General features: G+C 40.9%; 2 pseudogenes; one reads left to right on the forward strand and one right to left on the reverse strand.

Annotated features, from left to right (window-relative positions):
- The first annotated feature begins 1,882 nt into the window (after nucleotides 1-1,882).
- The window catches only part of LOC126948936 (vomeronasal type-2 receptor 1-like), a 43,889-nt pseudogene continuing 28,083 nt past the window's right edge, over nucleotides 1,883-17,688 (forward strand).
- On the reverse strand, nucleotides 15,994-16,075 carry LOC126949591 (uncharacterized; annotated as a pseudogene).

Genomic DNA, 17,688 nt, shown 5'->3' on the forward strand with positions numbered 1-17,688 from the left:
GCTTGTGTCTGAAGCTGGAATCTGTGGTGAGCTTAGCAATGTTTTGGAGGAAGTCTTAATGACCAACTGGGGTGTCTGTTGACTTTACATCTCACAAAGTTTCTGGTCTCATACATGGGGTAGTGTAGCTGCAGGTTGTTAGGTTAATTAGTTTCTGGGGGCAGTTGAGCTGATCTGAAACCTCGAGGTGGTGCTCGTGAGCTTTACTCCATTTGTGAAATTGCGGGAGGGAAGTGGAGGTCGGAGGGTGAAGGGCTAGGAAAAAGGTGAATCCTCGTGTGGTGGGGACTGATGGAGTGTTAAAGGAGTCAGTCCCCTTGGAGTGTTAAAGGAGTCAGTCATTGGAGACGTCTGATCACTCCTTCTTGCAGAAGCAATTCAATTAATTAATAGCATTGTTGGAACTTGTTCTGCCGTGGGTTCTGGTTTTCTCTATAGTCTTGAACTCCTGGGCTTAACTGATCCTCCCGCCTCAGCCTCACAAAGAGCTGGGATTACAGGCATGAGCCACTTTCTCCTAGGTTCATACATACATCATCTCATTAAAACCACACAGATACATTAAAAATGAGATGATGTATGTATGAACCTAGGAGAAAGAAAAAGGAGTAAGTTATTTGACTAGCCTTCCACTTAAAGTGGGACTGCCCCTTGCTCAGGTGTCAGTGGCCACTATTCCTGAACCCATGTACATTCCAATCCAGCTGCCCCTCTGGGAGCTCCTGCATCACTCAGTGTGTTTTTTGAGGAGACAAATGTAAACTTTTGGCCTTTTCATTGATCACTTTCCCTGTGCTAGGTTGTCCTCAGGTGTAGAGAATTCAGAACTCTACATGGCATTGCTCACAACTTTCTGAATGAACTCAGACCTAAATCTCAACCTTAGAGAGTGTTGAGGACAAAAACATTACTTTTACCTGCTTTAGATGTTGGATGCTAAATTAAAGTGAGAAAATGCATATGGAAGTGCATTGCAATATGACTGTTTATTAGAAATGAAAGGACACAGAGCATACAGAGGGAAGCATTCTTAAGAGTTACTAGAAGACCAGAATCAATTTTAATATTCCCTTAAAGTAAATAAGTATTTCTGCATTAAAGCCCACCAATGAAGGACCATCAGGAACACATTTATTGCAGTACAAAGAAATTACATGTATTTTTCTTGCTGTTGCAAGACTGAAAGCACCTTAAAGAAATGATGAGGAGTTGGAAGAAGCTTGTCATAGTATGTGAGTGTGTGCTGGATGATTCAAGGGAGGATTGAGGAGGTGGGGAGCAATTCTGAATTGGATGTTTCAGGAAGCAGGAGCAATTTTGTGATTGAATATCGTAATCATTTTTATCTACGAGATCGAAGGACCACAGTGATTTTCCTTGGTGAGGTAAATGAGAAGCAGTCACTCATGTTAGACAGAAGAGGGGGCTGTTTTACTATTTTTGTGATTTCAGAGTGTACTTGTCTGTGTCTCCTTCCAAATATGGGATTGAAATGGATTTGTTTAGACCTTGTTTCTATTCTGTGATTGTGGTTTATATTCAATTGGAAATATCATGGCCTAGTTGCCAGCAGGTCTGCTTTTCATTTTCTTACCTGGTTTCAGGTATGAATATTTACTTTATCCCCTTTTCTGAAAGGCAAAGAAAGAAGTCATATTCTAGAAGGGGGCCAAGGCTGAACACTAAGATAGAGGGCCTCCACCTGGGCGTTGGAGATTGCTAAAGGACAAGAATTAAGTTACAAGAGCAAAATGGTAAACGAGGAATGGTAAATGCTCAAGGAGTGAACATACCAGAGAAGGTGCATGGGAGATGGCCCTGAAGAGGCTGAGCGTAACTCCTCCTGTAGGTGTGTTTTTACACAGGTATGCATAAGGAGCACATGGGTTCTTATGAGAACCACACAGATACATATAAGGAGCCCATGAGTACATACAGGGAGCACACAGGTATGAATAAGGAGGCCACAGGCACTTCTAAGAAGCACATGGGTACGTGTAAGGGGCCCACAAAGGGTGAATAGACTTTTTGTTTTCTGACTTCAAATGTAACAATTAGACTCCCACCCCAATGCCAAGGCAAAGTTTTTAACTTTACGTCCATATTACCTTCCTGTGATTCCTTACTTATAGTTTATGCCTATACATGTAATGTTCATTTTAATTTTTAACACTGGTTACTTTTGGGAAGTGATACCAAAATGTTTAGGGAGGTGTCATCACTCTTTGCTTTATATACTTATATATTGTTTAAATTTTATGGGCTAATTTATTTTTAATTCAATTAGTACATTAAAAACAAAAAAAGAAACAATTTAATAGTGGTGGTGGTGGACGATCATGTGATTTTTTTTTGGTAATGTTCTCTGAAGGATGATTTTTGAATTAATCTGTTTTTTTTCTGAAGGGGAATTCAAAATTCCCTCTTATGAAGGGGATGGTGTAGGTGTCTTGGATCTGTTGAAAAGACAGTTTTGATGAGAAGCTAAAATTATGATTCTAATATAAGTGTAAAATGAAAAATATAAATGATTTTTATTTAATTCATTAATGAATGGGAACCAGTAAGATGTACAGCCAATTTAGGAGAATTCAAAGAGCAGACACATATATTGGCAATGAGGAATGCTGAAATGAATTTGCTTAATAAATGCACAGCTGGATTCTTGGAAGAAATGGATGTCATTTTGCACTTCTCCCTGGCAAAATTCATTTGCAGTCTGTGAACAGGAGTCATTTGCATTGCTTGCAGTGACCTATGTTTAGATTGTCCAGTTACAAGATGCACCACTGGACAGGACACCCAGTAATTTTATTTGCCCATTTCAAAGTTTTCAACATTTTTTTCTGCCAGCTCAGAATAACATTTGTTAAAAATAAGTCATTCCTCCCCGGGCACAGTGGCTCCCGCCTGTAATTCCAACATTTTGGAAGGCTGAGGCGGACGGATCACTTGAGGTCAGGAGTTGAGGCCAGCCTGGCCAATGTGGTGAAAGTCTGTCTCTACTAAAAATACAAAAATTAGCTGGGTGTGGTGGCAGGCGCCTGTAGTCCCAGCTACTTGGGAAGTTGAGGCAGGAGTATTGCTTGAACCCAGGAGGCAAGGGCTTCAATAAGCCGAGATCATGCCACTGCACTCCAGCCTGGGTGATCCGTCTTAAAAACAAAACAAAACAAAACAAAACAAAACAAAACAAAACAAAACAAGTGATTCCTCCTGGTACCTGTACTTAAGATTACATACATAAAAAGAGAAAATGGGCCAGGCATGGCGGCTCACTCCTGTAATCCTAGCACTTTGGGAGGCCAAGGCAGGTGGATCATGAGGTCAGGAGTTCAAGACCAGCCTGGCCAACACCATCTCTACTAAAAATACAAAAAATTAACTGGGCATGGTGGCATGTGCCTGTACTCTGGAGGCTGAAGCAGGAGAACGGCATGAACCCAGCAGGCGGAGCTTGCAGTGAGCGGAGATTGCACCACTGTACTCTAGCCTGGGCGACAGTGTGAGACTCTTGTCTCAAAGAAAAAAAAAAGAAAAAAAAGAAAATGAAGAATATTAAATGAAATTATCAGTTATTTGTTATAATTTTATTCCGATGTTTATTTCTGTTGATAAGTGACCAATCCAAAATGTTTATAAAAGAAAAATTTCACTGACTTCAAGGATGTTAATGACATAATTATCAGCAAATAGTTTTAAATTTGCTTGTATTTTCTTTTTTTATACTTTAAGTTCTGGGATACATGTGTAGAATGTGCAGGTTTGTTAAATAGGTATAAACGTGTCATGGTGGTTTGCTGCACCTCATCAACACGTCATCTACATTAGGTATTTCTCATAATGCTATCCCTCACCTATGGCCCCCGGTGTTCCCCTCTCTGTGTCCATGTGTTCTCATTGTTCAGCTCCCACTTATGAGTGAGAACATGCAGTGTTTCGTTTTCTATTCCTGTGTTAGTTTGCTGAGAATGATGGTTTCCAGCTCCATCCATGTCCCTGCAAAGGACATGAACTCTTCCTTTTTTTATAGCTGCATAATATTCCATGGGGTATATGTGCCACATTTTCTTTATCCAGTCTATCATTGATGGGCATTTGGGTTGGTTCCAAGTCTTTGCTTTGTGAATAGTGCTGCCATAAACATATGTGTGCATGTGTCTTTATAGTAAAATGATTTATAATCCTTTGGGTATATACCCAGCACTGAGATTGCTGGGCCAAATGATATTTCTGGTTCTAGATCCTTGAAGAATCACCACATTGTCTTCCACAATGGTTGAACTAATTTACACTCCCACCAACGGTGTAAAGGCATTCCCATTTCTCCACATCCTCTCCAGGATATGTCGTTTCCTGACTTTTTAATGATCATCATTCTAACTGGCATGAGATGGTAACTCATTGTGGTTTTGATTTGCATTTCGCTAATGACCAGTGATAATGAGCTTTTTTCATATGTTTGTTGGCCACATAAATATCTTCTTTCAAGAAGTGTCTGTTCATATACTTTGCCCACTTTTTGATGGGGTTGTTTTTTTTCTTTTACATTTGTTTAAGTTCTTCGTAGATTCTGGATGTTAGACCTTTGTCAGATGGATAGATTGCAAAAATTTTCTCCCATTCTGTAGGTTGCCTGTTCACTCTGATGATAGTTTCTTTTGCTGTGCAGATGCTCTTTAGTTTAATTAGATCCCATTTGTCAATTTTGGCTTTTGTGGTCATTGCTTTTGGTGTTTTAGTTATGAAGTCTTTGCCCATGCCTATGTCCTGAATGGTATTGCCTAGGTTTTCTTCTAGGGTTTTTATGGTTTTAGGTCATACATTTAAGTCTTTAATCCATCTTGAGTTAATTTTTGTATAAGGTTTAAGGAAGTTGTCCAGTTTCAGTTTTCTGCATATGGCTAGCCAGTTTTCCCAACAACATTTATTAAATAGTGAATCCTTTCCCCATTGCTTGTTTTGTCAGGTTTGTCAGAGATCAGATAGTTGTAGGTATGTGGCATTATTTCTGAGGTCTCTGTTGTGTTCCATTGGTCTATATATCTGTTTTGGTACCGGTACCATGCTGTTTTGGTTATTGTAGACTTGTAATATAGTTTGAAGTCAGGTAGTGCGATGCCTTCAGGTTTGTTCTTTTTGCTTAGGATTTTTTTGGATATATGGGCTCTTTTTTGTTTCCATATGAAATTTAGTTTTTTCTAATTCTGTGAAGAAAGTCAATGGTAGCTTGATGAGGATAGCATTGAATCTATAAATTACTTTGGCCATTTCACCATATTGATTCTTCCTATCCATGAGCATGGAATGATTTTCCATTTGTTTGTGTCCTCTCTTATTTCCCTTGAACAGTGGTTTGTAGTTCTCCTTGAAGAGGTCCCTCACATCCCTTTTAAGTTGTATTCCTAGATATTTTTTTCTCTTTGTAGCAATTTTGAATGGGAATTCACTCATGATTTGGCTCTCTGTTTGCCTGTTACTGGTGTATAGGAATGTTTGTGATTTTTGCACATTGATTTTGTATCCTGAGACTTTGCTGAAGTTGCTTATCAACTTAAGGAGATTTTGGGCTGAGACGATGGGGTTTTCTAAATAGACAATCATGTCATCTGCAAACAGAGACAATTTGACTTCCTCTCTTCCTATTTGAATACCCTTTATTTCTTTCTCTTGCCTGATTGTCCTGGCCAGAACTTCCAATACTATGTTGAATAGGAGTGGTGAGAGAGGGCATCCTTGTCTTGTACCTTTTTTCAAAGGAAATGCTTCCAGCTTTTTTGCCCATTCAGTATGATATTGGTTGTGGGTTTTTCATAAATAGCTCTTATTATTTTGAGATACGGTCCATCAATATGTAGTTTACTGAGAATTTTTAGCATGAAATGGTGTCGAATTTTATCAAAGGACTTTTCTGCATCTATTGCGATAATTATGTGGTTTTTGTCATTGGAACTGTTTATGTGATGGATTATGTTTATTGATTTGCATTTGTTGAACCAGCCTTGCATCCCAGGGATTAAGCCAACTTAATCGTGGTGAATAAGCTTTTCAATGTGCTGCTGGATTTGGTTTGCCAGTATTTTATTGAGGATTTTCGCATCATTGTTCATCAGGGATATTGGCCTGCAATTTCCTTTTTTTGTTGTGTCTCTGCCAGGTTTTGGTATCAGAATGATGCTGGCCTCATAAAATGAGTTAGGCAGGAGTCTCTCTTTTTCTATTGTTTGGAATAGTTAGAAAAGGAATGGTACCAGCTCCTCTTTGTACCCCTGGTAGAATTTGGCTGTGAGTCCATCTGGTCCTGGGATTTTTTGGTTGGTAGGCTATTAATTACTGCCTCAATTTCAAACTTGTTATTGGTCTATTCAGGGATTTGACTTGACTTCTTTCTGATTGAGTCTTGGGAGGGTGTATGTGTCCAGGAATTTATCCATTTTTTTCTAGGTCTTCTAGTTTATTTGCATAGAGGTGTTTATAGTATTCTCTGATGGTAGTTTCTATTTCTGTGGGGTCAGTGGTGATCTCCCCTTTATAATTTTTTGTTGTGTCTATTTGATTCTTCTCTCTTTTCTTCTGTATTAGTCTGGCTAGCAGTCTATCTATTTTGTTAATCTTTTCAAAAAACCAACTCCTGGATTCACTGATTTTTTGAAGGATTTTTTGTGTCTCTATCTCCTCCAGGTCTGCTCTGATCTTAGTTATTTCTTGTCTTCTGCTAGCTTTTGAATTTTTTTGTTCTTGCTTCTCTAGTTCTTTTTCTTTTTTCTTTCTTTCTTTCTTTTTTTTTTTTTTTGAGACAGAGTCTCGCTCTGTTGCCCAGGCTGGAGTGCAGTGGCGCGATCTGGGCTCACTGCAAGCTCCGCCTCCTGGGTTCATGCCATTCTCCTGCCTCAGCCTCCCGAGTAGCTGGGACTACAGGCACCCACCACCTCGCCCAGCTAGTTTTTTTTATTTTTTATTTTTTTATTAGAGACGAGGTTTCACTGTGTTAGCCAGGATGGTCTCGATCTCCTGACTTTGTGATCCACCCGTCTTGGCCTCCCAAAGTGCTGGGATTACAGGCTTGAGCCACCGCGCCGGCCCTTTCTTTCTTTTTTTTTTTTTTTTGAGGTGGATTCTCACTCTGTCACCCAGGCTGGAACACAGTGGTGCAATCTCAGCTTACTGCAAGCTCCGTCTCCCAGGTTCACGCCATTCTCCTGCCTCAGTCTCCAGTGTAGCTGGGACTACAGGCACCCACCACTACGCCCAGCTCTTTTTTTTTTTTTCTTTGTATTTTTAGTAGAGACAGGGTTTCACTGTGTTAGCCAGGATGGTCTCAATCTCCTGACCTTGTGATCCACCCGCCTTGGCCTCCCAAAGTGCTGGGATTACAGGCATAAGCCACCATACCTGGCCTCTAGTTCTTTTAATTGTGATGTTAAGGTATTGATTTTAGATCTTTCCTGCTTTCTCCTGAGGGCATTTAGTGCTATAAATTTCCCGCTGAACACTGCTTTAGCTGTTTCCCAGAGATTCTCGTACATCATGTCTTTGTTCTCATTGGTTTCAAAGAACTTATTTATTTCTGCCTTAATTTCGTTATTTACCCGGTAGTCATTCAGGAGCAGGTTGTTCAGTTTCCATGTAGCTGTGCAGTTTTGAGTGAGTTTCCTAATTCTGAGTTCTAATTTGATGGCACCATGGTCTGAGAGACTATTTGTTATGATTTCTGTTGTGGGACGTTAGGGACCCCTAACAGAGGGACTGGCTGGAGCCGTGCAGAGGAACATAAATTGTGAAGATTTCATTTTAATATGGACATTTATCAGTTCCCAAATTAATACTTTTATAATTTCTTATGCCTGTCTTACTTTAATCTCTTTATCTTTGTAAGCTGAGGATGTACATCACCTCAGGACCACTGTGATAATTGTGTTAACTGTACAAATTGACTGTAAAACATGTATATTTGAACAATATGAAATCAGTGCACCTTGAAAAAGAACAAAATAACAGCGATTTTTAGGGAACAAGGGAAGACGACCATAAGGTCTGACTGCCCGCTAGGTCAGGCAAAAAAAGCCATATTTTTCCTCTTGCAAAGAGCCTATAAATGAACGTGCAAGTAGGGAAGATATCACTAAATTCTTTTCCTAGCAAGGAATATTGATATTAATACTCTGGGAAAGGAATTCATTCCCGGGGGAGGTCTATAAAGGCCACTCCAGGAACATCTGTCCTATGCAGTTCAGATAAGGACTGAGATATGCCCTGGTCTCCTGCGGTACCCTCAGGCTTACTAGGTTTGGGAAACTCCATCCTGATAAATTTTTGGTCAGACCGGTTCTCTGCTCTTGAACCCTGTTTTCTGTTAAGATGTTTATCAAGACAATATGTGCACTGCTGAACATAGACCCTTATCAGGAGTTCTGATTTTGCCCTTGTCCTCTTTCCTCAGAAGCATGTGATCTTTCTTCTACTTTTTGCCCCTTGAAGCATGTGACCTCCCTGTTTGTACATCCCCTCCCCTTTTGAAATCCTTAATAAAAACTTGCTGGTTTTGCCGCTTAGGTGGGCATCACGGTCCTACTGATCTGTGATGTCACCCCTGGCAGCCCAGCTGTAAAATTCCTCTCCTTGTACTCTTTTTCTTTATTTCTCAGCTGGCCAACATTTATGGAAAATAGAAAGAACTACATTGAAATATTGGGGGTGGGTTCCCCCAATAGATTTCCATTCTTTTGCATTTGATGAGGAGTGTTTTACTTCCAGTTATTGTCAATTTTAGAATAAGTGCTATGTGGTGGTGAGAAGAAATTATATTCTGTTGATTTGAGGTGGAGAGTTCCGTAGATACCCTTTAGGTCTGCTTGGTTTAGAGCTGAGTTCAAGTCCTGAATATCCTTGTTAATTTTCCGTCTTGTTGATCTAATATTGACAGTGGGGTGTTAAAGTCTCCCACTATTATTGTGTGGGAGTCTAAGTCTCTTTGTAGGTCTCTAAGAACTTGCTTTATGAATCCGAGTGCTACTGTATTGGGTGCATATATATTTAGGATAGTTTTCCCTTCTTGTTTCTTTGATCCCGTTGCCATTATGTAATGCCCTTCTTGGTCTTTTTTGATCTTTGTTGGTTTAAAGTCTGTTTTATCAGAGACTAGGATTGCAAACCCTGCTTCTTTTTGCCTTCCATTTTCTTGGTAAGTCTTCTTCCATCCCTTTATTTTGAGCCCATGTGTGTCTTTGCACATGAGATGGGTCTCCTGAATATAGCACACCAATGGTTCTTGACTCTTTATCCAATTTGCCAGTCTGTGCCTTTTAATTGGGGCATTTAGCCCGTTTACATTTAAGGTTAATATTGTTATGTGTGAATTTGATCCTGTGATCATGATGCTAGCTGGTTATTTTGTCCACTAGTTGATGCAGTTTCTTCATAGTGTTGATGGTCTTTACAAGTTGGTATGTTTTTGCAATGGCTGGTACCGCTTTTTCTTTTCCATGTTTAGTGCTTCCTTCAGGAGCTCTTGTAAATCAAGTCTGGTGGTGACAAAATCCCTCAGTATTTGCTTGTCTGTAAAGGATTTTATTTCTCCTTCGCTTATGAAGTTTAGTTTGGCTGGATATGAGATTCTGGGTTGAAAATCATTTTCTTTAAGAATGTTGAATATTGGCCCCTTTTCTCTTCTGACTTGTAGGTATCTGCAGAGTGATCCACTGTTAGTCTGATGGGCTTCCCTTTGTGGGTAACCCAACCTTTCTCTCTGGCCATGCTTAACATTTTTTTCTTCATTTCAACCTTGGTGAATCTGACAATTATGTGTCTTGAGGTTGCTCTTCTGGAGGAGTATCTTAGTGGTGTTCTCTATACTTCCGACATTTGAATGTTGGCGTCTCTTGCTAGGTTGGGGATGTTCTCCTGGATAATATCCTGAAGTGTGTTTTCCAACTTGGTTCTATTTTCCCAGTCACTATCAGGTACACCAATCAAACATAGGTTTGGTCTTTTCACATTGTCCCATATTTCTTGGAGGCTTTGCCCATTCCTCTTCATTCTTCTTTCTCTAATCTTGTCTTCACGCTTTATTTCATTAAGTTGATCTTCAGTCTCTGATACCCTTTCTTCCACTTGATTGATTCGGTTATTGATACTTGTGTATGCTTCACGAAGTTCTCATGCTGTGTTTTTCAGCTCCATCAGGTCATTTATGTTCTTCTCTAAACTGGTTATTCTAGTTAGCAATTCCTCTAACCTTTCTCCAAGGGTCTTAGCTTCCTTGCATTGGGTTAGAACATGCTGCTTTAGCTCAGAGGAGTTTGTTATTACCCACCTTGTGAAGTCTACTTCTGTCAATTCATCAAACTCATTCTCCATCCAGTTTTGTTCCCTTGCTTGTGAGGAGTTTTGATTTTCTTGGAGGAGCAGAGGCATTCTGGTTTATGGAAGTTTCAGCCTTTTTGCACTGGTTTTTCCTCATCTTCGTGGATTTATCTACCTTTGGTCTTTGATGTTGGTGACCTTTGGATGGGGTTTTGTGTGGATGTCCTTTATGTTGATGTTGATGCTATTGCTTTCTGTTTGTTAGTTTTCCTTCTAACAGTCTGTCCCCTCTTCTGCAGGTCTGCTGGAGTTTGCTAGAGGTCCACTCCAGACACTGTTTGCCTAGGTATCACCAGTGGAGGCTGCAGAACAGCAAAGATTGCTGCCTGCTCCTTCCTCTGGAAGATTCGTCCCAGAGGCTCACCCACCAGATGCCAGCCGGAGCTCTCCTGTATGACGTGTCTGTCAACTCCTGCTGGGAGGCGTCTCTCAGTCAGGAGGCACAGGGGTTGGGGACTCACTTTAGGAGGCAATCTGTCCCTTAGCAGAGCTTGAGCACTGTGCTGGGAGATCCACTGCTTTCTTCAGTGCTGGCAGGCAGGAACATTTAAATCTGCTGAAGCTGTGTCCACAGCTGCCCCCTCCCTGCAACTGCTCTGTCCCAGGGATATTGGAGTTTTATCTATAAGCCCCTACTGGGGCTGCTGCCTTTCTTTCAGAGATGCTCTGCCCAGAGAAGAGGAATCTAGAGAGGCAGTCTGGCTAGAGCGGCTCTGCCGAGCTGTGGTGGGCTCTGCCCAGTTCAAACTTCCCAGAGGCTTTGTTTACACTGTGAGGGGAAAGCTGCCTACTCACGCCTCAGTAGTGGTGGACACCCCTCCCCTTACCAAGTTCAAGCATCCCAGGTCAACTTCACACTGCTGTGCTGCAGTGAGAATTTCATACTGGTGGATCTTAGCTTGCTGGTCTCTATGGGGGTGGGATCCGCTGAGCTAGACCACTTGGCTCCCTGGCTTCAGCCCCGTTTCCAGGGGAGTGAACGGTTCTGTCTCGCTGGCATTCCAGGTGCCACAGGGTTATGAAAAAAATCTCCTGCAGCTAGCTCAGTGTTTGCCCAAACAGCTGCCCAGTTTTATGCTTGAATCTCAGGGCCTTGTTGATGTAGGCACCTGCGGGAATCTCCTGGTCTGTGGTTGCAAAGACTATGGGAAAAGTGTAGTATCTGGACCAGAATGCACTGTTCCTCATGGCACAGTCCTTCACAGCTTCCCTTGGCTAAAGGAGGGAGTTCCCCAACCCCTTGCGCTTCTTGGGTGAGGCAATGCCCCACCCTCCTTCAGCTCACTTTCCATGGGCTGCACCCACTGTCTAATCAGTCCCAATGAGATGAGCCGGGTACCCCAGTTGGAAATGCAGAAATCACCTGCCTTCTGCATTGATCTTGCTGGGAGCCGCAGACTGGAGCTGTTCCTATTTGGCCATCTTGCCAGCCACCCTAAATTTGCTTGTATTTTCTTTCTTTCTTTCTTCTTCTTCTTCTTTTTTTTTTTTTTAGACAGAATCTTGTTCTGTGTCCCCCAGGCTGGAGTGCTGTGGCATGATCTTGGCTTACTGCAATCTCTGCCTCCTGGGTTCAAGCGATTCTTCTGCCTCAGCCTCCCAAGTAGCTGGGACTACAGGCATACAACCCTCACACCCGGCTAATGTTTGTACTTTTAGTAAAGACAAGGTTTTACCATGTTGACCAGGCTTGTCTCAAACTCCTGACCTTGTATCCACCTGCCTTGGCTTCCTAGAGTGCTGGGATTACGGGTGTAAGCCACCATGCCCAGCCCTATTTGCTTGTATTTTCTATTTTATTTTTTGGGATAGGCAGAGACAATATCTATTATGATGAACAGGATAATATACTAAAAAACTGCTCAACTTCTTTTTAATGATGATTTCCTCCTTTATTGAATTGGGCATGTTTTTCAGGGAAAAGTTGATATACCACCCATTAAAATAAATTAACATTCTTATCTTACCTTATTCACTTAACCAGAAGAATTTCATTTCTTCCCTAGATATGAAGATTATCCATATATATTTGCTTGGGTTTTTTTTTTTTTTTTTAAATTAGTGCACTCACACGCATACACAAATCATTCCCCTCATTGAAGAAACTTTAGAAATTTTTTATCCAGTTGCAACCCAGAGGGGTAAGCTGTGGGGGGAAGTGGGACCCTTGAGGAGAGGTGAGCAGGAAGGGAGTCATTAAACAACACTTATGTCCAGCTGATCACTTTGAAAAAATATCAAGAGATCTCATTTCTCACCTTTGCTTTTCCTGTTCCTTCCTTGTCATTTATTTGCTATTTTTTTTTTTCATCACTGCAAGGCATGCATATCAGGTGCTCTGATTTTTGTGTCTATAGTAAAAAACTAATGGAATCTTATTTGGAAAAGAAACATTAGTAATTTGGGAAAGGGATGAAGACGAGAAAATGGGTAGAAGAGAGATTTCGTAATTTCTTCAGAGAGAAGCACTACCTGCTCTTCCTCCACACCAAAAAAGCAAATAAATGTATTACCAAAGCACATTGCAGAAAGGAACCTCTGCATTCCTCCTGATTATGGAAATTTAAAATAAAGTATAAAGGACACATTTGAGTTAGTATCAGTTCGATTCTTCCCTTTGTTTATTTGCTGCATCGGGACAGGACCCCATGTCCCAGCATTGGGTGGTGGGGTCGGGGCAGGGAAGAGCAGTAAAGTGGTTTTTTCAAGCCCTGTCTTTGAAAGCATTTGCTTAGCTTTGAAAGAGTCCAAAGTTTCAGAAAACTTTTGTTTATTAGATGGGATTTTGTTCCCGCTTCCTCAAATGTAGACTTTGCAAAACCAAAACAGGCAGTGTTAATTCTGAAGACAGAGACCCTCTAGGGGAATAGCTCTGCCTCTGGTTCTAAATGCTATGAAGTCTCACTAATTTGAACTCCACACATTCTTAATTGCATAGAGACTAGTCTGAGGTTTGCTCTGCAAACTCTTTTTTTCATAGAAGGTGAAAATTAACACTATAAATAAGACTCTGGTAATATCTGGGGTGGTAGTGCCTTATATTTATAAAAGCAACTATATTCCAAGCGTCTTAGAAGTATCATTTAGATATTTAGTTAAATTAAACACATATGTGTTATTTAGACTGACAAGCTCTGAGAGGAAAAGGGAAATTTTTGCATTCTGGTGTGGGTTGTCAGAGTTGCAAATCTGGCTTATTTTGAATATCTCTCTCAACGGTAGTTTAAATGAATGAACCAATGAACAAAGGAATATTGCAGCACAATTTGAATTCCTATATGTATCTCACTAAATTTAATAAAATTTCTTTTATGACCAAAATCTCTCCATAATGGTAGTTTCTAAAGAGTTACAGTTGTTTCAGGGTATAGTTGTGTGACAGCATTTTGTTTTTCAGCAAATGTTTATTGAGAGGGCAGGACTATAAGCCAGGTACATTTTGCAGCTTGTTTCGTGGAACTGTGTTTGAACAACCAGATAAATTACTTTAACCAGGTTTCAAAGTGCTTCCGATTCATTCAGAAGTGGCTATTAAGCCATAGTAATCAGCTGTTACTAAACACTTGACAGTTGTATATAGAATACTATGTACTGACAATGGCGCTTACTGAAGTATTAAAAGAGACATTTTCAATGTTAATAAGATATTTAGTATTGAATAGATCATTTAAAATGTGAAGATAGCTTTTAAGATATATTTTCTGGTTGATTTGAAGAGATTGTGGGCCAAGTGCGGTGGTTCACGTCTATAATCCCAGCATTTTGGGAGGCCGAGGTGAGAAGATCACCTGAGGTCAGGAGTTCAAGATCAGCCTGGCCAACCTAGCAAAACCCTGCCTCTACTAAAAATACAAAAATTAGCCAGGCATGGTGGCTTCACCTGTAGTCCCATCTCCTTGGGAGGCTGAGGCAGGAGAATTGCTTGAACCCGGGAGGCGGAGGCTGCAATAAGCTGAGATTGTGCCACTGCACTTCAGCCTGGGCAACAGAGTGAGATTCCATTTCCAAAAAAAAAAAAAAAAAAAAAAAAAAAAGGGAGAGATTGTGTATTGTGCATATGTGTGTATGTGACAGACCCTAAATTTTCACTTAACATTTGATTAAGTTGATTTAACCATTCCTTTCAGAAAGGAAGAACCCACTCTCCAGGGTCTTAATGAAGCCTGCCCAGTGAAACACTGGCATTCAGTAATGATCTTCTGCAAGGGGATCTAAAAAGGCATCTCAGCAATGATCTTCTGCAAGGGGATCTAAAAAGCTGGAGGCAGAATTTTGTGGTTTTACAAGGAAATAAAATATCCTTTCTTTGTTTAGTGTTCTTTTTTTGTACATGAAATTCAATAACTTAAATGAATGACTAACTTAGTAGCTAAGGAACAAAGAAACACCACTAATTTCTAATGTTAGCTAGGCACTTCGTTGTGTACTAGCAACTATGTTGAGTGCTACACCTGCTTTATCTTACTTAAGCATCATAACAAGCTGACTGTTATCTATTTTTTTTCAACTTAAGAGGAAACTGAAGTATAGAATAGTTAAGTGACATATCCAAGGCTGGAGAGTTAGTGAGTGGTACAGCCATGCTTCAAACCCTAGAGATAGAGCCTAACACTTAATTACTGCTATTATTGGAAACGGATATTCTTGAAATAATTACAATATATTTGCCCCTTGGTAATTAAAAACAAAAAAACTTCTGTAGTCCTTCTAGCATAAGGGCCAGATTATGAAGGTTTTAGTGCTAAGGAAGGGAAAAGGTATCTACGTGGAGCAAAGACACTCATGCAGTTGGTAAGAAACAGGCTATTACATAGGAACGTTGCTTACAGGGGGAAAGGGAAAGTAAACAGAAAGTCCTGGTGCTGTGAAAAGGGGGGAAGTTGAGAAAGAGACGAGGGCCAGGTAAGAATTTCCTAGTTCTCCATGTCCTAGGGTTGAGCATGTGGCAAGTGTGGTTAAATATCCACACAGGTTTGGGGCTGTCAGAGACTCTCCACGCTGGAGAGATTGCAAGAAGTTGAGGAAAGCCATAGGTTTTTTTGTGGCACCTTATTGAACATGGTGCCGTCCTATGGGCTCGGTTCAGAAGTGATGTTGGAGAGGTGTTTCCATAGATGGGCCTAAACTAGTTCCCCTATGCCCCATGGCCTGAACAATGGTGCACTGGAGAATCACAGGTACTTGCAGGCTGTGTGTGAGTAGAGAGGAACCTGGAAACTGAGAGGACTGGTAGGCTAGAAGAAGCCTGGAGTCATGGAAAAAGGAGGTCACACAGTGAAGGGGCCTTGTACATGAAGTCATGACTAGAGATCTACAGTCTTTGTTTTGGGGGGGTTTCTATTATTTTACTTTTTTATAATTTTAATTTTGATTTATTATTATTATTATTATACTTTAAGTTCTAGGGTACATGTGCACAACGTGCAGGTTTGTTCCATAGGTATACATGTGCCATGTTGGTTTGCTGCACCCATCAACTCGTCATTTACATTAGGTATTTCTTCTAATGCTATCCCTCCCCCAGCCCCCCATTCCCCAACAGGCCCTGGTGTGTGATATTCTCCTCCTGTGTCCATGTGTTCTCATTGTTCAACTCTCACTTATGAGTGAATAGGAGTGGTGAGAGAGGGGATTCTTGTCTTCGGTGCTCTACACATTCAGAGAAACTTCTCTAGTAACAAACTATAGAAATGATCCCTGAAAGTATAGTCTAGATATCCACAATCTTGTCAATGTCTATCAACATGGTAGCTGTGACAATGACCAAATGAAGTGAGGTCGGCAAGGACACAGAATGTGGCACGTGGACCAGAGGCTCTTCCCCACATTGTAATAAACTTTCCATGGAACTCAGAGGAAGGGAGAATTGGACAGGGAAGTTCCTTAAGAGGAGAGAAACCACTGTTATGAAGAATATAAATCTGAATTACATTGAGTCTTTATCTGAAGACAGTATTTAGAAAGAGATGCTGTTACCCTTCTTTAGCAGAATCAAGTGTTCCTCCTTGATGTGGTTTGGCTCTGTGTCCCCACTCAAATCTCATCTCCAATTGTAATTCCCACGTGTCAAGGGAAGTAAGTGATTGGATCATGGGGGCGGTTTCCCGTATGCTGTTCTCATGATAGTGAGTAGGAGCTCTCATGAGATCTGATGGTTTTATAAGTGGCAGTTTCCCCTGTTGTTCTCCCTTCTGCCGTCTTGTGAAGAAGGTGCTTGCTTCCCCTTTGCATTCCCCCATGGTTGTGTTAATAAGTTTCCTGAGGCCTCCACAGCCATGTGGAACTGTGAGTCAGTTAAGCCTCTTTATTTTATAAATTACCCAGTCTCAGGTATTTCTTTATAGCAGTGTGAAAACAGATGAATAAATTCCCCAACACCATTTCAACTGTACCTTAATGACCATCAGCAGAACTGTAGTCAGAGCCAGCTGGAGCAAGATGGGGACAATTGTAGAAAATAAAGTTGCATTTAGTGCACTTTGGAATTGTTACAAATTCTCATTCTGCTACATCATAATAGTGTTTAACACAAATATTGTAAGTCACTTCTGGCAAGTTGAGCAGTAACCTATTTTTTTGTTGTTGTTATTTATTTATTTATTTATTTATTTATTTTGAGATGGAGTTTCGCTCTGTTGCCCATGCTGGAGTGCAGTGGCACGATCTCAGCTCATGCAACCTCCACCTCCTGGATTCAAGCGATTCTTGTGCCTCAGCCTCCCAACTAGCTGGAATTACCAGCATGCGCCACCATGCCTGGCTCATTTTTGTATTTTTATTAGAGACGGAGTTTCACCATGTTGGCTAGTCTCGAACTCTTGACCTCAAGCAATCCTCCTGGCTTGGCCTCCCAAAGTGCTGGGATTATAGGTGTGAGCCACTGCACCCGGCCAACAGTAACCTACTTCTAAAAACAAATGGGCTAATATAAAAAAAATTGCGCACCTTAAATATATACAATTAAAAACAAAACAAAACAAAAAACAAATGGACCTGCATGACCCTTAGGCACTTAATGAATTCTGCCTAGTGCAAGATTGCCATCCAGTGTTAGGCATCACAGCAACGAGCTCAGCAAGAAATTCCCTTGAGCTTTGAGCAGGTGTCAGTCAGAAATTTCTTGCCACAGGTTCCTCTTCACTGGAAATCCCCAGTGGAGTAGGGGAGCTACTGGTGATTCCCTTTATCTTTGATTCTTAGAGACAGATGGGGATCTGGGATATCTGTACCTCCCATGGGCAGGTCACTAAATAGAAAAGTCATCTAAGTCACTAAGGAGCTTTGTGACCTTGATAATATTGCGAAACTTTTCTGAGCTCCAGCTTC

This window comes from Macaca thibetana, chromosome 2, assembly GCF_024542745.1.
Source record: "Macaca thibetana thibetana isolate TM-01 chromosome 2, ASM2454274v1, whole genome shotgun sequence".
In the NCBI taxonomy this organism is placed as follows: Eukaryota; Metazoa; Chordata; class Mammalia; order Primates; family Cercopithecidae; genus Macaca; species Macaca thibetana.